The sequence below is a fragment of the Phocoena phocoena genome, chromosome 2 (genome assembly GCF_963924675.1).
Source record: "Phocoena phocoena chromosome 2, mPhoPho1.1, whole genome shotgun sequence".
Classification (NCBI taxonomy): Eukaryota; Metazoa; Chordata; class Mammalia; order Artiodactyla; family Phocoenidae; genus Phocoena; species Phocoena phocoena.
This window is the reverse complement of record NC_089220.1, coordinates 138,288,366-138,310,790: the sequence shown is the minus strand read 5'-3', so window position 1 is coordinate 138,310,790 and position 22,425 is coordinate 138,288,366.

The following is a 22,425-nucleotide window of genomic DNA, read 5'->3' as shown; positions in this document are numbered from 1 at the left end:
AGAGCTCATCAAAGAGAGGCTTGTGGATGAGAGGATTCATACTTCTACAGAGAGGAGCTTGCCTTTTAGAACGAACAGAGGAGGAAAACACCCAGGGCTTGGGTGGATCAGGAAGTGATGCAGGCGTCTGGGTTGGTGAGACTTGGCGCCCTGGCAGGGGAGCACCAGCTGCCTCTCTGGGGTGGGGGGCTTCTGGATTCCTGTGCTTCCTCAGACCCACTTCCCATTTTTGAAAACATACCTTTTCCTCTACGATGATCTGCAGTTTCACCAGCCCAGCCAAACAGGTTCATTATTTAGCAGCTTTTTTGGAGCCCTAGCTCACATCTTTCCTGGACTTTCAATATGACATTTTAAATAGTCTTGTGGCTTCCTGTAGACTGGTTACTTTTAAAGCAGAAAATGTTTCTATTTATTTCTGTTTTTCCCTAACAATATTTTCCAATAGTTCCTCTTACTAAAAATGACAGCTTTTTTTTGGTTCTGACCCTATCACCAGGAGGTAGAGTTTAATCTAGTATGTGTGCTGGGGTGAGCACAAATATTTCCTGTGTAAGATCCAGGCCACTCAGGACCAAGCCCTGTGTGTGTCCTTTCCCTGTGGGTTCTAAAGCTATAGTGCCTGCCTCAGGAAATGCTTGTGTGTCTCCTTTTCAAACATCTCTTCCATTCTGTGCTCGGAGGAGGTTATTTCTGCTTTCAGAAAAGCTGTCATGTTGGACGCGCACAATCAACTTGGGTGGACATGTGTTCCTGGCCCAGGGATTTCCAGGATCCCCAGCCCACACAGTTGTTCCCTGGCAGTGTCTGTGGGAGGAGAGGAGCTGAGTGGCATAGAGGGCAGCGAGGGGGCTGAAGGTCCAGCTCTCTGAAAGCAGAACCAGCTCCACTGTGGCTTCGGACCAGTGAACTGGATCCCAGTGTTCAAGAGTCTCATTGGGTGGTGGGTGCCTACTCATGACACATAAAAGGGAGAAGTTTCCCCTCAAAGATTTCATTCTCCCTGGCCTCTCTGGCAGAGCCTTCATCTTTCCCCTGTCCTTTCCAACAGGATACATACACTCCGTTTAAGCAAGGGGCAATGTCAGGGCCCAGTTGATGGACTGTTGCTCTCAAGCTCATATATAGCTTGACAGGGTTCCCTAAGGTACAGCTCAGATCAGGACCACCCCCACCTCTAGCTTCATCATCTAAGCAGATCTAAGCAGTGCCCTTCCAGGGACCACGTGCTTTCATTCCCTTTTGTTATCAGTCTCCTTCCTGGACCAAGACGTGCAGCCTCCTGCATAGTCCTTTCTGGTACTCTGTGTCCTATTGAACTTAAGACTAAAGTCGGCTTAGAAGACATTTCTATTTTATACTTTCAAGTATGCTGGGTATTGCAAATAAACTTGCTCTGGACATTCTTTTTCATGTCTTTTTGGTGAATATTTGTACTCCTTTCTGTTGGCTGTATATCCAGAGGTGGAATTGCCGGGTCATGGAGCACTGTTTACCTTTAGTAGATTCTACCAAATGTTTTTCCAAAGCAGCTGAAACAACTTACCCTCCCATCAGCAGTGTCTGAGAGTTCCGTTTCTCCACATCTTCCCCAATACTTGGGATTGTCCATCTTTTTAATTGCAGTCTTTCTGGTGGGTACGTAAGAGTGTCTCATTGTGTTATTATTTACATTTCTCTGACAAGTATTTGATGTTGGGGATTTTTTTCTAAGTAGCCATTTTGGATATCTTTTTTAAAGTTCCTGTTCAAATATTTTCCCTATTTTTTAATTGAGTTGTTTCTCTCCTTATCACTGACTTGTGGAGTTTTAAAAGTAAACATTCTAAATAGGACTTCTTTGTCAGATAAATGTATTGCAAACATCTCTCAGTCTTTGGCTAATCTATCTGTTTTCTTAATAGTGTCTTTTGATGAACAGGTTATTGATTTAAATGAAGTCCACTTTTTAAATTTTTTAATGCTTAATGCCTTTTGTGTCCTCTTTAAGACATTCTTGCCCTTCCCAAGGTCGTGAAGATATTGTCTTATGCTTTCTCATAAAAGATTGTTTTACTTTCCTAATTAAGGCCTGTGATCCACTTTGAATTAATTTTTGTGTGAGGTATAAGTTAGGGGTAAAGGTTAATTTTTTTCCAAGTAGATATCCAATGACTCCACCATCATTTATTGCAAGACATTTTTCTCCCATTGAAGAGCAATGGAGCGTTTGTTGTAAGTCATAGCAGCTTTATTCATCATAGTCCTACAACGAAAACAACCCAAACGCCCATGAATGGAGAGACAAACTGTGGTACCTCTATACAATGGAATACTGCTCAGCGATAAGAAGAATGAACTATGGATAAGCACAACGACATGAATGACTCTCAAAAACATGTGGAGGAAAAGAAGACAGAGACAAAAGAATGCCTACAGTTTGGTTCCATTTATATGAGGCAAAACTAATGCACAGTGATAAAAGTCAGGACAGTGGGCCACCACCACTGGGAGCGTATTGGCGGGATAGGCTGGTTTGCAAGACACTTATTTTCTCAGCATAATCACCCTGGCAATAAAGGTCAAGAGAGGAGATGAAGCATCAGGTAGGAGGCTGTTAAAAATCCAGAGTAATACAACCTGTTTCTGTTTTAGCTGCATTATTTCCATTTCTGCTCTGAGCAGTCTCGGGACAATTGGACCTTTCCCGTACTGTATCAGGGCATTAATTACTTTCTGTAGAGTCCCAGAATGTGGAAACTCCTAGAGTCCTACCTAAATCATTAGTTCTAGAAGCAATCTCAGGGCTCATTTGTCTGAGCCATCTCATTTTATAGAAGAGACAACTAGAGCTGACAAGAAAGGGGACTGTAAAAATGAAAACTTGTATCAAATTTTTTATTCCCAAAAGCTAAAAAGAGTTTTATGATCATCATTATTATTTTTGCCATCACGGCTGCTAAGATTTTGCAGACTTACTACATGGCAAGCACTGTGCTAAGCCTTATGTAATTAATCCTCCCAACAAGCCTGTGAGGGAGATGCTAGTGTTAGTGCGTGGTACGGGTGAAGAGTTTGGAGCTTGGAGGGGCCAGGCCACACGGCCACATCTGCCTAACTCAGTGCTGCCCGAGTCTTCATAACTAGTCACCGTGTGCCCCTCCAGTGCTTCCATTCCTCAAACATGTGGTTGTTGTAGACCTCAGTGTTCACATGGTCTTTGAGTAGTCCTGGCCTTCTGTTCCAGGAGGGCCTGGATCCACACAGCATCTTCATGGGTCCTCCCCTGTCTGCTGTGGTCCCTGAGGCTGCCATCATATGGGAGCTACTTCCAGAGGTGTGGGTGTGAAGGGCCCTCACCCATAGCTTGTTCCATTCTGTCCCCTCCCACCTTCTCTATCTTTTCGGGTTTCTGTCCTCTGTGTAGTGTTGAGCCAGCCCCCTTTGGGCTCCCCTTATGGAGCCCAGCCTCGAAGGGTGATGTGAGGCTGCATTTTGTACGGACCTGTGGAAGGCTCATGAGCAAGTGTGAAAGATGACTCATCTTCACACCAACCCATGGTTCCCCTCAAGCCCTGAGCCCCTGGATTCATGTCCCAGATTTTCTCAATCTTTCCCTATTGGGTGGAGACTTTATAGATAGAAGTGACATATTGAGAAGAAACCCTAAACCAACCTGAGATTCCTTTTCTGCCCTGCAGACCATGAGACCACATTTGTACGTGCGTGTGTGCGCACACACATACATTCACGGGGCCAGAGCCACGGGGATCAAGGATTGGGACTGCCTTTAACCACAGAGGCAGATCTGTGCAGTGGGACTTAAGTGGGGGCTGGGAATTAACTTTCTTCCTGACTCACTTGGTCCATCCCTTAGTATCTCCTTCCCTGGCTGGGGGTGGGTGGGTAGGGGTCATTGCTTTATGTTGGTGACTGGCCTCTACTGGGAGTCCTTGCCCTCCCTGGGATCTGAATCCAGCTGCCTGCATCTGTGCTGAGTCTCCAGGAGATATAATCCCAGGGGTCTCCAGCCAAGTGCAAGGGAATGTTATGCCCACTGGGTGAGGAAGAGTGGGTGGGACAGCCCAGAATCAGGGACTTCTGCCCCCCTGCTCCCTGAAACCCTAGGCCAGAGGCAACCCTCAGCAGCCTTCTGCCTACCTGGCTTTCCCTGGGCAGGGGAAGGGGAGGAAAAAGAAGTCGAGCAAAAACAATGAGGAGGAAAAAGAGGAAAAAATAAGGAGGAGGATCCCCCTTTCACTGTCTCAATCATATGCCCATGGTGCCCTTCAGGACTCTTCCCTGAGGAAAGTGTGGGGATGGAGGGCTAGCAGATACCTCATCCCTGAAGAAGTGCTTGTGTTTTTTAGGGGCTGCTTCCAGACAGGGCCCTAGAGGTGTCTGTTTTTAAATATAATCATGGAGGACTTCCCTGGTGGCTCAGTGGTTAAGAATCTGTCTGCCAATGCAGGGGACATGGGTTCGAGCCCTGTTCCGGGAAGATCCCACATGCAGAGGAGCAACTAAGCCTGTGCGCCACAACTACTGAGCCTGCGTGCCTAGAGCCCGTGCTCCGCAACAAGAGAAGCCACCACAATGAGAAGCCTGCACACTGCAACAAAGAGTAGCCCCTGCTCGCTGCAACTAGAGAAAGCTCACATGCAGCAACGAAGACCCAACGTGGCCAAAAATAAAAGAAAATTAAAAGAAAATACTAGGATACCTCATTTAAAAAAGTAAATAAATAAAAGCATGGAGTTGGCTTGAAATACTTTAAAAGTGTGCTGGTGTCAATAGTTGGGTCCTGTGCAGTCATAAATATAAGACACTAATTTATGTACTTGTTTGTCTATCCAGCAAATGAATGTCCCCTGCTGTGCTAGACCCTGACATGGCAGAGAACAGAGGAGTCATGAACCCTGCTCTTGAGTCCCAGGCATTGTCGGGGGAGGATTTCCAGCAGAGGGAGGCAAAAATGGATGATTCCCAGGGAAACTGATGAGCCCTGGGGGAAAGAACCAGGAGACAGCAGAGACAGGAGACAAGACTCTTCTAGTCCAGAGTCAGTGGAGGGACACCTGTTTTGTGTAACAGTTCTTCATTTACATATGGTCTATGGCAGCAGTCAGATGGCTGTGGCAGAGACCACAAAGCCAGCAAAGCTGAAAATAATTACTATTTGACCCATTACAGAAACTGTGTGACAACCCTAACCTAGACTATAAGCTACTGGAGGACAGGATCCGATCCTAATTTTGGAGCCCGAAAGTCTTTAACACACTGCCCAATGTGTACTTGTTGCTCAATAAGTATTTGTTGTGTGAAAAAGTGAGGCTAGAACAGACTAAAGGTGGGACATAGCAGAGAGGATCCAGGAAGATTTGGTGCAGGAAGGGAATGGGGAGTGCAAGAGGAACACACAATGATCCTCTGTATTCAAGGATTACATTTTCTGGAATTTGCCTACCCACATGTTCTTACTGAGGTGGGACAAGGTGATGCCCTGCCTTCTTATCTCAGCTCTCATACTATAAATAAGTGGCCTTTTTTGCTCTATTTAGTGACACGTTTTTTACATATCTGTACTTTGTGTGGATGATTTTGCTGTTTAGGATGGCACCCAAGCATAGCACTGAAGTGCTGTCTAGACTTCCTAAGAACAAAAAGGCTGTGATGTGCCTTATGGAGAAAATACATGCTTTAGATAAGCTTAGTTCAGGCATGAGTCACAGTGCTGTTGACTGTGGATTCAATGCTAATGAATCAACTACACCTATTAAATAAGATGCCCTTAAACAGAAACGCACATAAAGCAAGGTTATGTACTGATGGTCGATGAAAATGTTGTGGCCAGAGGCTGGCAGGAGCCTAACCCCACACTTCCCCTAGGAGCAATGTTTCAGTATTTGCTAATTAGTATTCACAGTGACCTTATGGAACATAACTACAGAGAATAATGAGAATTTACTGTAGATCAAATGGCAAGAAATAGACAACGCTTATTAGAAACGACCAAGAGAAGAGAAGGGCAGTGTGGAATGAAGAGGATGCAGGATGGACAGGAGGAGGTATCAAGGAGATGGGGTTCTTCGGGCTGAACGAGGGCCAGCAGCTGTGAAGCTGTGAGGAGGACAGCTGGGCCGTCAGCATCTTTAGTCAGAGGTCACAGCAAGGGCCAGGGACCCACACAGAGAAATACCTGAGCCCTGCAGAGGTGCAATGGGAGATGGTGCCCACCTTGGATGGAGGCGGGGCAGGGTGCAGGTACACCTGGAAGGGAATTCTTTGACCAGGAGGGCACCCCAAGGTGCAGTGGGAGGTTGGACCTTGAGGATGAGGGGTCATCCCTCCCTCCATGCCATGGGAAATGGAGTGGACAGGACCTTCCAGCCAGCACCAGGCTTCCTGAGCCTCAGGCATGGGCTTGTGACAACACACATCTCCAGAGCAAGCCCAGAACTGCCCTCGGAGCAGAGGAGTCTGTCTTGGGCACCAAGCCTGCTCTGTGGGCCAGGTGGCCGTGGACAAAGTCCGGGGCAGGGAGGCATTAGCAGAGCAGGAAGAGGGGCAGAAGGTCAGGCCAAGGCTGGGGGCTTCAGGGAAATGTCTGCCTTCTCCCCTCTGTTCCTGGGAGGGGCAGTGGACTCAGAACCATAAAGGCCCCTCCATTCAGAAACCATCTGCCCAAGGAAGACTGGCTGTGATCAGACTGATTTAGTCCTTACCAGTGATCTGAAAGTCACGAGGCAGGGGCTTTGTTGGTGGCGCAGTGGTTGAGAGTCCACCTGCCGATGCAGGGGACACGGGTTCGTGCTCCGGTCTAGGAAGATCCCACATGCCACGAAGCGGCTGGGCCCCTGAGCCATAGCCGCTGAGCCTGCGCGTCCGGAGCCTGTGTTCCGCAACAGGAGAGGCCACAACAGAGAGAGGCCCACGTACCGCAAAAAAAAAAAAAAAAAAAAGTCACGAGGCAGAAAACAGCTCCCCACCCCTGACCCAGGCACACCTCGTTATGTCAATGTTCTGTTTGCACACAAATAACCTTTTGTTGGCATTTTAAAAAAACTATTAAGTCATAGGTTTTCAAACTGGAAAGTGCCTCAAGAAGTCCAGTTCCTTACCCTGGAGCAAGTAGAATATTATTGTGCCCACGTTACAGATTAGGAATAGGGTACAGGGGCCCTTATAGATAATAAGGGTCAGATGGGGACCTGAATGCAGGTCCCTTCTTTCTAGGGTCTCCCTCTAGACTAGCTTGGCTCCCCCCATGTGGTTTTGGGACTTGACTTTCTCCATTCGATCCCTGTTTTCCTCCAACACGTCTCAATGTAATGGAGCCGTGTGCCTGCTGTGATGTGCGCTCCCGATAACTTCGGTCTCTCTGTCCCCCATCCCGGCTCTCTGGTCTCAGGCCCTGACTCTCGCAGTCCTCTGTCCATGGCTGCTCTCTGTGGCCTCAGAGAAAAGTGGCTGTGAGGGTGCAGACACGGGTGGGCTGCCTCGTAGAGCAGGGGGTTCTGTGGCTCCCTGAAAACAAGGCTTACTCTGTGAGCCATGCTGTGGAGGCCAGCTGCTGGGGGAAAGCAAAGGAAAGAAAGTCTGTTTCAAAAAGCCCAGGTGAAGGTGGCCAAGACAAATACACTCAGCCAAGGGAACAGGAGGGCTGGAAGATTCCAGATGCAGAGGCCTCCCTGCACTACCACGATCTGACCAAGGGGCTGGGCAGAGGAGGGAGGGAGAGGAAGATGCCAGGCAGGGTGTCTTTACCTGCTGCCCTCTGAGCCCAGGCAGGAGACGTTCTCCTGGGAGCAGGCCCTTAGTGGGTGGGGGACTGAGCCGGATTCAACCCAACAACACAAGCTTCCTCTGGAAAACCACGGCCCCGCAATGGGAAGCAGGGGAAGGGGTGTGCGGACAACACCCGGCATTGTCCCAGGTGATGACCAGCAAGGGAAGGTGGCTTTCTGCTCCCTCTCTTCCTCATCCCAGGCCCCTGCCTTACTCACTCTTGTGTCACGTGGCTCTTCTGTCAACGCTGGCTGAGCAAGAGGTGCTGAGGGAAGGTGTGGGTCCTTCTTTTATTGCTGTTCTGGGAACCAAACCTGGGCCTCACGGAAATGTATGTTCTGAAAGGACAGCTCGTGGTCTCCCAGCACGAGACGTTTACCCAGGGCGGGCCCCAGTAAGTCAGGGGGCTACACGTCCCGGGAGAGAGTCACGCCAATGGGTTGCAGGCCTGAACAGTAGGGCATTTTGCTGCCGCCTCATACCTAACCCTCTCTCATGAGCACAGGGAAAGGGAGAGAAGGGCAGAACCAGCAGCAGACAACGTCGACACGCGGGAGAGGACCACACTGGCTGGAGGAAGCCCGAGGACCTGGTTGGGCCAATGCCTCTGGGGCTGGGCCACCAGGCAGAGGCTCTGGGATCTGCAAACAGTGGCCCCCTCCCTGAGTGCTGGGAGCAGACATGTGTTGGCCTGATGTCAGACACACCGGGCAGGCCCAGAGGGAGCAGGGCAGTGGGACAAAGGCCTCCATGGGCAACCTCACCATATGTCTGAGGTCTCCTGGCTAAGACCCAGGGGTCTTTTCCCAGATGTTGAAGGGCTGGCCTCTGGAAGAAAGTGATGCTGCTCTCTAGGGCCCCCCGAGGGAGCTGGAGTGATGGATCAAAGAACCTGGAGACAGTTATCCTCAAAATAAGGAAGAGGGGCTTCCCTGGTGGCGCAGTGGTTAAGAATCCACCTGCCAATGCAGGGGACACGGGTTCGAGCCCTGGTCCAGGAAGATCCCACATGCCACGGAGCAACTAAGCCCGTGCGCCATAGCTACTGAGCCTGAGCTCTAGAGCCCGCAAGCCACAACTACTGAGCCTGCGTGCCACAACTACTGAAGGCTGTGCGCCTAGAGCCCGTGCCACCACGAGTGAAGCCACCACAATGAGAAGCCCGTGCACCGCAACCAAGAATAGCCCCCCTCACTGCAACTAGAGAAAGCCCGTGTGCAGCAACAAAGACCCAATGCAGCCAAAAATAAAGAAATAAAATAAATAAATTTATGTAAAAAAAAAGAACTTGTCAGTAATTGTGAAATCTCTCTGAGGACAGATAAGGTGTTTTAGAAGATAATGAGTTTCCTTCCATTAAGTGTGTCCAAACAAAAGGTAGCAACTACTTTGGAGGGATGTTTGGAGGGGAGTCATGAATTGGATTAGTGACTGCCATAGATTTTCTTAAAGGCATGTCTCATCTACCCTGGAAGTCTTTAAGTCCCAGGAATTGAGTCAGTGACATGCACATTGGCAAGTGTTTTAATCTCACTGAGCCTCAGTTTCCCCATCTGAAAAACAACATGTCTGGGTCACAACATGATGGGGATCAAATGAGCTTTGACACTCTCAAAGCTATAGTGACATGTAAGATATCACTGACGTGGGCTCTCAGTAAATATGGGTGGCTATTAAATTATCAAGGTCAGTATCTGACACCAATGGCAAGACCCCCATATCTACTGAAGTCTCTAGTGCCAAGCCTTGCCTCATTGTTCCCTAAATCAGCAGTCAGACTGAAACACACACACACACACACACTCTCTCTCTCTCTCTCTCTCTCTCTCTCTCTCTCTCACCTCCTCCCATTCTGAAGAATCTTTCAGGTTAGTCAGGGAGCAGATCACCTTCCTCCACCTGGCTAACTTTTACTTTTTTTAAAAAAGACTGAACTCAAAGACCATCTCTTAAGTTCTTTATGACCTACTTGCCCTGTTTGGACTAGACCTTCTAGCCCGAGCTAGTATTTCTATAGGTCTTCTGTAATGGTCTGTTTCCTTGCGTATCTTTCCCACCAGGCTGAGCTCGGGGGGCCAGAGGTGGTGTATAGTGCATCATCAAGGCAGGAGAGTTCAATGGCAAAGACTACGTGCTTTGGAATTCAACATACCTGGGTTAGAGTCCTGGTCTGCTCTTGACTAGCTGCTGCAGGACCTTGGCCTCCTTGGCAGGAACTTGAGTCTCAGTTTTCTTGCCTGTAAATGGGAAGAATAAAGTGAGGATAGGGTGGGATGAACTGGGATATTGGGACTGACGTATATACTCTATTGACAGTATGTAAAAAACTAAATAAAGTGAGGAAGATACACTCAGAGTCATTTTGAGGATTAACGAAAGAAGGTATGTAGGAGTTTAGCATGGGGACAGGTACACAGTAAACATCCAATAGATTTAGCTATTGTGATTTTGATTATGGATTATTTGTTCCTAAGGCACAGTGGTAGTTTAGAGTGTAGGTGACCGAACGGATGGAGAAAAGACTGAACTAATAGACATTCGCCTGTCCCCTGGCTGGCAGGGCTGAACTCATAGCGACCTTCTGTGGTGGGCCCCCGTACTCTGTCTCCCTGCGGTGGAAAGTGCACTGTGTTAGGGATCAAGGAGCAAGGAGCCCCTTAAGGCAGGGAACTGAGGGACCAAGGGGCTGAGGCTTTATCTTGGGTCCCACCAGAGCCGCTCTGGAACACTTCAGAGGAGGCCTAGGAGGGCGGTCCTTGTTGGGGAGCCCTGGAAGGTCCTGGTGCCACAGCCTGGGTCCCATCCGCTCTTGTGCAATCCTCACTCCCAGGGTGACTGTTGCTTCTGGAGTTTGCTTAAGGAAAGTGGCGGAGGGAGCATGAGCTTTGGAGCCACTCGGCGTCCGCTGAGGCTGCTCAGGCAGACACACAACAAAGCAGCCCATTGAAGGCCAGAACAACCAAGTCCCATAAACAGCCTTCAGAAGGGACACCTTGTCCCACATTTACAGAAATGCACCCAGGGTCTATTTAAAGGCCTACACACTGGAATAAGCACAAGTCGGTTTATTTCTGATTGTTCACGTGGCCCCCCTGGGATTTTCTCTGAAGAATGAATCCCACTTCCCTATTGTCCCCACCTATCCCCAGACATTTTAGCCTCTCTGAGTCTCTTCATTAAAACGAACAAACAAACAACCTAGTCTATTAGATTTTTAAATTTTTTCTTTCTGAAACATGGTTTAGCCAGATCCCCCTTTGAGGGCTGAGCTTTGGCCAAATATAGATGTTTAAAATTTAATTATTTTGATGTTACCAAGTAGCAGAGACCTGTTTTCTTGGGGGAGGAGGGGCTTGGCGGAGGTACCGGGTATGAAATATAGGCCAACTGCAAACTTGGAGCCTGTGATGACTCCTCTCTGCCTGGGCAGAAAGAACTTTTAAAATACAAACAAGAGGTAAAGGACCCCTGGGCCCAAACTACCCGCTTCTAACCAGCCACTCGTAGGGAAGGAACTGAGGAATGGAAGGGCAGTGCCAGGTGTCAAGCTCTGAGCTTGGAGTGTGTGTGTTACACACCCAGCCTGGGTGTCGCTACAGGGAGGGGCGGGGGTGGGGAGCTCTGGGGTCAGGCAGACGGGGGTTGAAATCCTGGCTCCACCAGGGAAACATCTTACCTCTCTATGCCTCAGTTTCCTCGCCTGTAAAAGAGGATAACAAAAGAACCAGCTCATAAGGTGGTGGCAAGGATGACATGAAGTGATGTTTGCAAAGCAGTTAGAACAGTGCCTGGGTCATGGTAAATAATCAATAATTATTATTCCCACATTAGAGAGGAGGAATCAAGGCTTGCAGAGATCGGGCGAGTTGCCCAAGGTCACACAGCTAGCCGGTGGTGGAAATGGGTTTCAAGCCCGAATCAGCTTGGTCTAGAGTTAGTGGGCTTGCCCTCACCCTTTACTGCCAAGCAAAGGAAGGGGATTCCTGCTGAGTCTTGAGCTGAAGAGGCTGAGGGGGACCTTGCCTACCCTTTCCCATGCCCACAACCTAAGGGGGCCCAGAGAAAGAAGGTGAGTCCTAGGATCCTGGGATTATTTAAACACTGACGTTTAGCCAGTGCTTCCTACTGCTTATATTCAACAGGAATATAGCTTTCACTATGGGCCAGCTCTGTTCCAAGCACTTTACATGTAACTCACTCATTTAGTTCTTATAATAATCACCTATGAGGTGGCTAGTTATTGTTATTAGCATTATTTTTCAATGAAAATCATTTATTATAAAACCACTGAAACTTTCCTTAAAAGGTCAAGCTTGCAATCACTTGAACGTGACAGAATTAAGAACGGTTTTCCCCACTCCCATCCTCAACCGCATATTTCATGGCACAAACAAAACTGGATGGAGCCTTAGCCTCCCAACCTCCAGGTCAGCACTCCTGCGGGCAATACCAACCTAGTCCTGGGTCGGCCACCAGCAGTCATCTGGATAAGGGATTCTGGACTGGCCCCAGCCTTAAACGAAGCACCCCCAGGCCCACGCAGAATTTAGCAGCCATCTGGTCCAGAGTGCTCGCTCGATTTCCCAGGATACGAAACTGGAGAGACATTGCCACAATGAGGAGTGTCATAACATACTGGTAAAAGGGCGGTCCGATGATGAAGATCCAAGAGTCTGCATCCTGTGACCACATTGATCACGAGGAAGACCCTGAACCATGTAGAAGGCCGTCAGCATCTTGCTGACCTGGCCAAACAATGCGGGTAACATCCACAGCTTGACGTAAATGACCTCTGGGTTGTGGCGCCTCTAATCTGTCTCAGACTTCGGGCACGAACAAGCCCCATGAGCCAGAGGGGCACAGGGAGGAACATGGGCCCGTTTCTACAGATGAGGAAACTGAAGCACAGAGAGGTTAAGTAGCTTGCTCAAGGTCACACAGCTAGCACATGCTGGGATTTAAACCCAGGTCTGGCTCCAGAATCCATGCTCTTAACCATCATGTCAAATGTTTTATATTCAAAAACATTTAAATCTGCAGCTTTCCCCTCCCCCCTGCCCTCAGCACCCCATTGCTTGATCCTTTGCCACTTTTTCTTTTCTCTATAGACCTTGTCACCCTCTAACTTAACATATACTTTACTTATTGATTATGTAAGTTTATTGTCTCCCCACTATCCTTAATGAATATAAGTACCACTAGGAGTTTGTTTTGTGCACTGATGTATCCCAGGCACCTAGAACACCGCCTACACACAGTAGGCACCAATAAATACCAAATAAATCAGTAGACGAAGAAGCAAAGGGCTTACGGGGGTTGTGTTGTATCAGGTACATTAAGCAATTTGTTCAAGCACTCATTTGGTTGAGTGGTGAGACAGGACTCAAACCCGGATCTGACTTCATAATGCTCTTCTTAATCATGGGTTTTCTTTTAAGAAACAACGTGTTTAGCCATATATATATATATATATATAAAATATATATATATATACACACACACACACACATTTTTTTAAACCAACAAAACTCTGAGAGAAGTCATGTTGGGGCTTATTGTTTGCTGGCAAACATATCTAACACCAAACTTTGCAGGTGTTGTTTTGAGAAACCAAAAAGCAAAAGCAAGTTTCATAAGCAGGGCTGGGTAGAGACTTTGAAAGTTGCTATGGACCTAGAAGAATATGCCCCATATGTAATCAATATGAAAGCCACACTAAACCAATAGGAGTGTAAGGGAGGCCAGCAAAATTTTCATTTGCCCTATAATAGGGGCTTTGATGCTTTTTTTAGAAATGTCAAAATTCTAACTTCTTTCAAAAAAATCTTATATGTGTGTGCCCCTGCTGTGCTGGTGCACCAAGAGGCTGAGCTGGACTTGGGGATGACACAGTTCCTGCCCTCGGGGAACTCAGGCCAGTGGGGGCAACCAAAACGTAGTGCCCAGTGACTATGGTGTGTGGTGTATAGAAGCTTAAGGATGAGGCGCTTGGGAGCACAGGGGTTTGGGAGCTTCAGGGAAGTCACCCAGAAGAGGGAGGGAACATTGGAACTAGTTCCTCCCATGTTCCAAAGTCCCTGAGTTTCGTCCATTTTGCACCACCCCTTGCAAGGAACAGGGGTTGACAAGGTCAGGGCTACTCACCTCCATGAGGTCCTGTAGGAACACAAGGCCTGGGATGATGCTGGTTGTCACAACCCTGCTTCCTGTAGTCTCAGAACCAAGCCCCTCCTGAGAAACTAGCGCCCCCTCCAGGCAGCATTCCCTGAACACCACCTCCCATCTCTGCTCTTAGAACAGTTGTCCTTCCATTAGGCCCATACTTTACAACCAACCCCGTGGGGCAGGGCTCTTTTCTCACCCACGCTGTAACGCCCTGCCTCTTCCCTCTGCTGTGCCTGACTCGCAGCCTGCAGGTGAGCCTGCTCCAGAGATGTCCGGCTGAATGGGCTGTGCTTGTCCTTATTCAGCCCCAGAAGCATTGGTTAGCTCCCTAACAACTCACATTTGTCAAGCACTGGAGCTGTGTTCCTCGCTTTGCTGCTTTATCTCAATTCTCACATCAACCCAGGCATGGAGGTGCGGGCATTATTTCCATTTCACAGATGAAGTGACAGAGGCAGAGAGAGGAGTCAGGTACTGCCTGAGTCACGCAGGTTACGAGGGGCAGTGCTGACCTTGATGGCAGGTTGTTGACTCTGGATCATCACAGTGTCTGTACTGCCTCCCACGTGTGTAGGTGAGGGTCCTGAGGGCCTGAGGATGGGCCTGGAAGGGGCAGATGTGAGGATATCCTAGACATAGGTCCACTTCCTCAACTTAAGCTCACTCTGGACCCAGAGTGTGGGCATATTCCTGTGAGGTCTTTCCGCTCCTATCCTTAGGTGGAGGTCCAGGCAGGCCCCTTGCCTCCATCCCCCAGCTCTCCTGGGACCCCAAGAGCTGATGTCCCGCAGGCTTGCCCTCCTATGGAGGTCCTGTGCTCCAGACCTTTCCTGACCCATCCTCCACCCCTGCAGGGATTCTCTGGCTTCCCAAGGTACTCACCCCACAGGAATGCATTAAAGACAACTGTCCTTCTTCCCTAAGCAGGGCTTTCTGGAGACATGGCACTATGACAAAGATGAGAATTTCAGTGGTGAATTTAGTAGGGCCTGTGTCATCTTCTCCAAAGCCGACTTAAACCTTCTGATTAGAGCTCCTTCCTCCAGGACTCCTAATGCTCCTGTGCTGGTCTCCCTGTCCTCTTGCCATCTCTCCTCCTGGAGCCGTGTAAGCTCAGGAGGCTGCCTCAGCCGCAACATAAGGGCTCAGCACTCTGCTCCCTGCGAGGCCGAGGGGAGCAGCCTGTGTGAGCAGATTGCACCTTGGGATCAGCTCTTGCTGCTTCATGTATCAGGCCTCTAGGGACTACGGGACAGAGCTTAAGCTCTTCATTCTTCAAAACTGGGAGATTTCTGGCAACCTCGGGGAAGGATTTTATATTTTGTCTCCTGTTTTTCTTTAATAGCCAAGGGATGGAAAATGCAGAAAACCCTGTGCTCAGCAAAAACCTCCTTCTATAAGGAAATAGCAGGAAACCGCGTTCCAGGATGAACACAAGGCCAGCTTAGGTGCTTCTTGGAGCCTCTGGCTTGGTTCCATAATGCCTGATGGCCCAGCCCAGGTGAGCTGGCACCTCTGGAGCTTGGCAAGCCCACTTTGCTTTGTGAGCCCCCTGCCCTGAGCTGGTCAGGCCCTGGGAAAGGCACAGGCTTTCTCTGTTATTAACAGTTTTCTATTTAATACTGACTCCTCTTGTGCCCCTTCTTCCCTGCCCCCTGGCTCATTTTTCATGGAAAAAACAACAGTTTCCATGATGAGCTCAGCGTACAGGCAGGAACTAAACCTGTCTGGGCCTTTTGCTTCCCCGTTGGAGGAGTGCGGATTAAGTGACCTGTGGTTTTTGCTTGGAGCCAACATTCCATGATTCTATGGTTTTTCTCGCAGAGGAAAGCTTCTCTCTGTTCTTGAGTCTGCAGACTGTGACTGAGGGGGAACGCTTCCAGGCAGAGCCATCCAGTTCCCTCCTAGTTCACTGTGACTAATCCTGTCCTCTCCGCCACCTAGCAACAACACGCACATACACACAGTGTATTAAGCAAGCATGCCTCTCATGGGTTGCCTTCTTTCTTTCATTCATCCACCCATCCATTCATCCAACCATCCATCCATCCATCCATTTACTGGCTTATTCATTCGTTCCATGACTGTTCCTTAAGCGCCCACTGTGTCCTGAAGACACAGAGGTGGTTGGATTCCCTGCCTGCCTTTGAACTCACAGACTGGTGGGGGAAGGGCACCATGTAGATCAGACAGGCAATGCTGAGTGAAAGGTCTAGTGCAGCAGACTGGCAAGGGGTTGTGAGGAGGAGAAGTGGCCACAGCATACTGGTCATATCACCACCTCCTCAATTTATGCTTGCTCACACTGGACCCAGAGGGCAGGCATATGCCTGTGAGGTGCCCTAAACGCTTTGGAGACCCAATCAACCCAGGAGGGTTGGCCAAGGTTCAGGAAGGGCATGCAAGTGGGGAATTTGGGACCAAACCCAGGACCCCTGAATGTTGTCAGGTTGGGGATTCTTATCTTGATGACAGCTAGCAAGACTCAGGACTCTGAAATAAGACAGGGTGAAAAAAAAACACTCAGGCTTCATTGTAGAATTCCAGAGCCAGCGTTGTCATCTACTTCCACTTCCTCTTGGCAGGCAAGGAAACTGAGGCATAGATCGGACAAGTCATGTGCCTAATGTCCCCAGCTAGGAAGGGGCTGAGCTGGGAGAATGCCCAGGTCTCCTGACTCCAGGCTGTTCTCCAACAGACTCTGGTTCAGCCACACTGCTGTAATTGCTTACACCCCACTTCCAAAACTTTCCCTGGGAGGTCCCGAATCAGACTGACTGGCCACAGCAAATGCTGCTGTGCTAGCAGAAGGGGTGAGCTCATCCCGTGAGGTGACGTGGCAGGATAGTGGTAGCCTGGGCTTCTGCTGCCATCTGAAATCATGGATGAAAATAGCTTGCCTGCGGTCTATTGATACCCAATACTCTATCATCAGATTGGGGAAGTCAATTAAAAGTGTCTGGTTTCCCCCCGGGGGCCTGGGAATTGCACGGAGGCCAGAGACCAGTGGCCAAAAGGAACAGGGCCATAACTCCCCTTTTACAACACCAAAGCCAGAGGCTGCAGGCTGCACCTAGCTGGTCTGCAGGAAGCAGCAGGCAGCTTCCAGGGACTGGCAAAACCAGCTCTCCAGTCTGAAGAAAGGCTCAGACTCAGGTTGCAGGAACATCTGGCCCTCCTGGAATATGCACAGGAAACAGCTCAGGATGGGAGGATCCTGGGATTGCCCTGGAACTTCCTGTGGCCACTGGAGCAGAGGCCAGGAGACCAGGCTGGTATGAGTTGGGAGCCACTGTGGCTGGTTCCAAATGGGACCTCAGGGATGCTGGTTAATGTTCAGACCAGGGCCGAGCTATGAGTGCCCAGGGGAATGCCAACTCCTCTCCTGTCACTTGTGAAACACAAGAATGTGGACCTCCTTCCCCTCTTCAGCAAGATGGTGACCTGGGCCAGCCAACAGGAGGCAGAACCAGGCTCTGCAAGTCCTGCTCTGGCTGAAGTCAAACCGTGCCTCTTCCCCAAGACAGCCTGACTCTCTGTGGGCTGTAGGTCTGATGTAGCTCCACCTCATTACTCAGCCAGCTCCCCTTCCACCTTTTCCCCCATTGTCCTTCCTCTTTTCAGGCCCCCAGGTTCCAACTTGCCTTGGCTGGATGGTGAAAACTGTGAGAGCACAGGGGTAACATGCTGGGCCAGCGGTTTTCCGACTTGAGAATCCAACATCCGAATGATCTTTGAGGGCTTGTTAAAACAGAATGCTGGGCCCCATCCCAGAGTTTCTTGGGTCCTAAGAACATGCATTTTGAGCAAATTCCTGAGTGATGCTGTTGCTGTGGGTCCAGGGACCACACTTTAAGAAACACTGTGCTGGACAATGACCAGATAAGGAAGGGAGCAGCCTTAGCCGACATAACTGGGGAAGGCCTCCCTGAGGAGGTGACATTGAGCTGGAACTTGAAGGGCAAGGAAGAGCCAGACATGCAAAGGTCTAGGGGTTCTTGAGCTCTTCTGTGCCACAGGCACTGGGACACCCTGGTGAAGCCTATGGACCCCTTCCCCAAATGATGTTCTTAAACACATAAAATGTATTACACAGGGTTACATAGGAAAACAATTAAATTAAAATCCACCTCAATCTATGGACACCCCCCCCCCCGCCCCCGCCCCGGCCCCGGTTAAGAACCCTGAGAGAAGGAGTGCTTGGGGGAGAGGGAAGAGCAAGTGCAAAGACCCTGGGGTGGAAATAACTCGGCAGGCTGGAGCTCAGTTCAGGGGGCTGAGCATAATAGGTGGAGGGGAGTAAAAGCAGGGGCCTGGGGCTGTGGCGTTGGCTTTCGCCTGTATTCCCAGTGTACTGGGAGACATCGGGGCTTTCAAACAGGGCAGAGTGGGGATCAGATTCCTGTTCTAAAAGATCACTTTGGCTGCTGGACGGAGAATGGAATGTTAGGGGGACAAGAGGGAAGGCAGGAGACCCATGTGGGGTGTTGTCAGCCCCTAGGTGATACACAGGACCTGGCTTTGACTCAGAGTACCGCAGAGGGAGAGGAGCCTGGGGAGTCAGGAGGGATCTGGGAGGTATACTTGAGTGAAATGTCTGTGTGTTGGCCACAGGGCAGAGGCAAGGGAGGACAGGGAATGGGGGTTAGAGCCTAGGGCTGACTGTTCCTAATTCACCAAGCGACCTTGGACCAAGTGCTTCGCCTCCCCGGTCCTCAGGCCCTAGTGGGTAAGGGGAGGGGTGGACTAAACTCTAATTGCGAGTCTATAAGGGTTCAGTGCGGGATTAGCGAACCCTCTGGCTAAGAAGTGCTGTTTGCCCCCGGGGAGGGTGATGCCCGCGGTGGCGGCGCCCCTGTGGCTGCCCAGCCCGGCCTGTGGGCGGCTCTGCAGGCGGAGGGGGCGGCAGCCGCCGCAGCAGCCAGGTGGCGAAGCGACGAGGCGGCGACGCGGCGAGGCGCCTCGGTCCGGCTGCCAGCGGCGGCTCGGCGTGGTCCAGCAGCGCCCGCCCAGGACAGTGAGAACCCGAGGGAGCTCGGGCGGCCGCGCGGGGGCGAGGCTAGGGCCCTCCTCCTCCGCCTCTGCCGCCGCCGCCTCTTACTCCTTCTACTCCTTCTCTGGGCAGAGCCTTTGGAAAAAAGGGAGCGGCAGAGGGGCAGAAGGCAGCTGGCCGGCTCCGCGCCGCCCACCGGGGCAGCGAGTGCTCAAGAGGAAAAACGGCCATCTCAGCTCCGGCTCCCACCTGCCCCCATCCCTCCTCGCTAAGTCCACGGGCCGACCCCTGGAGGAGGGGGCTCTCCCCACCCACCGGATGCCTGAAAGGGAAATGGTTCTTCCAACTTCACTGCCACAGGCCCCTCGTTCCCTCCCTCAGATCCTTGAATTGCAGTCTGGAGATTGCTTCTGGGAGGCTCCGTCACTTAATCTACAAACTTTATTGAAAAACCGCTCCTTGCTGGCCCAGAGCTGGAGCCCTGGTTGCTACACAAATTAACATCCAGTCCCTGCCCTGGAAGAACACCCGTCGAACGGTGGAGACAGAAATGTGTAGTAAGATGAATTGAGCACCCACTGTTTGCCAGGTTTTGAAGGTAGGTGGTATTATCCCCATTTACAGATGAGGAGACAAATACCATACAGATGAGGAGACAAATACCATACATGGTGCACTAAGATAACAGATGGGTGAAATTACATTTTCAAGACAGTATATAAAACCCGAAAGAAGTGAATCTCTTAGGATATATAGATCTCTCTTACAAAACCCACCAGAATGGCTACAATTAAAAAGACTGAAAGTATCAAGTATTGTCAGGGATAAGGAGCCACTGGAATTTTCAGACACCACTGGTAGGAGTGTAAATTGGTACAAACATTTTGGAAAAGGTTTGGCAGTTGTCCATTAAAGCTAAACCTGCAAAAATCCCAATGATGCAACAATTCCACTCCCAACTGCACTGAGTGCTTATATCCATCAAAAGGCATGTTCAGGAACGTTTATAGATGCTTCATTCATGTGTAATAGCCCCAAACTGGAAACAACCCAAATGTCCAGCAACAAGAAAAAGGGTGAATAAATTGTGGTATAGGAACACAGTGGAATATTATGCAGCAATGAAAAAGAATGACCTAATGCTGCAGACAACAACACAGATGGGTCTCACGGATAATATTCAGTGCAAAAAGTACGTACTGTTTAATTCCATTTTCATGAAGTTTCGGGACAGGAAAACTAATCTAAGGTGATAGAGGTCAAAATAGTGGCTACCTTAAGAGGTTACTGACTTAGGGGGACACAGGGAGTCTTTGTGAGGGCTGGAAATGTTCTAAATCTTGATCTGGGCAATAGTTACAACAGTGTAAACGTGTAAAAATGAATCAAGTTCCACACTAAAGATCTGTGCACTTTACTTTTTGAAAGTTATATCTCAATTCAAACAAAGTGAAACAAAGAGCTCCTGCCTATCAATAAGGAAAAGCTAAGAAACACAAAGTTTGACAGGCAAAGAATACAAATTGGTAATTCACAGAAAGAGAAGAGCTAACAGGTATTTCAAAAGATGCTCAATCTCATTAGTAATAAGATGAATATGCATTGAAACATGATATCACTTGACACCCATCAGAAGGGAAAAGATTAGCAAAGTGGACGGGTACTCAGCATTGGCCGGGATGTGGGGAGGCGGGGGCCGGAGCACTGCTGGAGGGCAGGCAGTTAACTAGTTGGCTCAGGCAGTGTGGAAGCAGTGAAGCCAGCAACCCTGGGTGATAAGAAGTAAGTGCATACCTTGGGACCTGGAGATCCAACTCAGTGCTTGTGTAGATTGGCAAGGGGACTGGAAGGATGACATGTTCACCATGACATTATTTATGGGAATGCTGCATTGGGCACAACCTTGGTGTTCATCAAAGGGAGGGATAAGTAAGGTGGTGGGGACACACTATGAATGTTGCACAGTAGTTAGAAGCAGCAAACTTCTAACTGCAGAGTAGGCATAATGGAGCTCAAAAAATAAGATCAAGTGAAACAAGAAACAACTAGATTTACAGTATAGTACTATGTACATAAGTTAACTCCCCCCAACCGCACACATGACAGCTCTGAGCATTTTATGAGGATATGTTCATAGTTAAGGGAATACGTTGAATATCAGAGTGGGTGCTTAAGGGAGAGTGAGAGTAAAGATCGGGAATGAAGGAGAAAAATAAAATAAAATATGACCCAGCCATTCTACTTCGAGAGAGAAATGAAAGTATATGTCGGGGCTTCCCTGGTGGCGCAGTAGTTGGGAGTCCGCCTGCCGATTCAGGGGACACGGGTTCGTGTCCCGGTCTGGGAGGATCCCGCGTGCCGCAGAGCAGCTGGGCCCGTGGGCCATGGCCACTGAGCCTGCGCGTCGGGAGCCTGTGCTCTGCGGCGGGAGAGGCCGCAGCAGTGAGAGGCCCGCGTACCGCAAAAAAAAAAAAAAAAAAGAAAGTATATGTCCACACAAAGTTTTCTATATACATGTTCACAGAAGCTTTATTTGTAATAGCCAAAAACTGGGAACAACTCCAATGTATATCAACAGATAAATGGACGAACAAATTGTACTATAACCATATAGTAGAATGCTACTCAACAATTAAAGAGGAAAAACCATTGATACACACAACAATATGGATGATGTGCAAAATAATTATGCTGAATGACAAAATCCAGACAGTATGATTCCATTTATATACATTTCTAGAAAACACAAGCTAATCTATAATGACAGAAAGCAGATGAGTCGTTGCCCCCAGAGTTGGGGATAGGAGGAGGGGAGAGGAGGGAGGGAGAGATTACCAAAGGGCACAAAGAAACTTGTGGCTTGTGGGGGTGATGAATTTGTTCATTACCTGGATCACAGTGATGGTTCTTCGGGTGCGTGAACATGTCAAAACTCATCAAACTGCACACTTTAAATATTATTCTATGTCAATTAAAGCTATAAAAAAGAAATAAAATAAGAAGGGGCTTTGCATTAACTAATGGTGATCATATACCTTGAGCTAAAGGATGGAATTAACCCAACTCTGTGCTTGAAATTAAAAACTAAAAACAACAACAACAACAAAAATACAAACAAAGCAAAAAATAGAGCTTAGATGGTTAAATTATTTGCCCAGGCCTCACAGCTGGGATGCTGACTCCTAGACTATAGCCATTACACTCTGTGGCTCAGGGCTTGTACTAGTATGAGGTGCTGTACAGGCACCACACTCACCCAACCTTTAGGGGTCACCTCTGGGAAAGGAACCGGGCACTCAGAGATGGGGTGCATGGCCCTGACCTCTAGGCCCTCCCCATCCAGTTAGGGAGAGAGACTCTTAGACAGATGGTCACAATGCTGGGTAAAGTCAGGGAAGGCTTCCTGTAGGAGGTGATGCTTGCGTTCCAATAAGCGCTTGGCCCAGAGTAAATACTCACTGAATGTTATCTATTTATTTTTACTATTCCCCATGATTTTC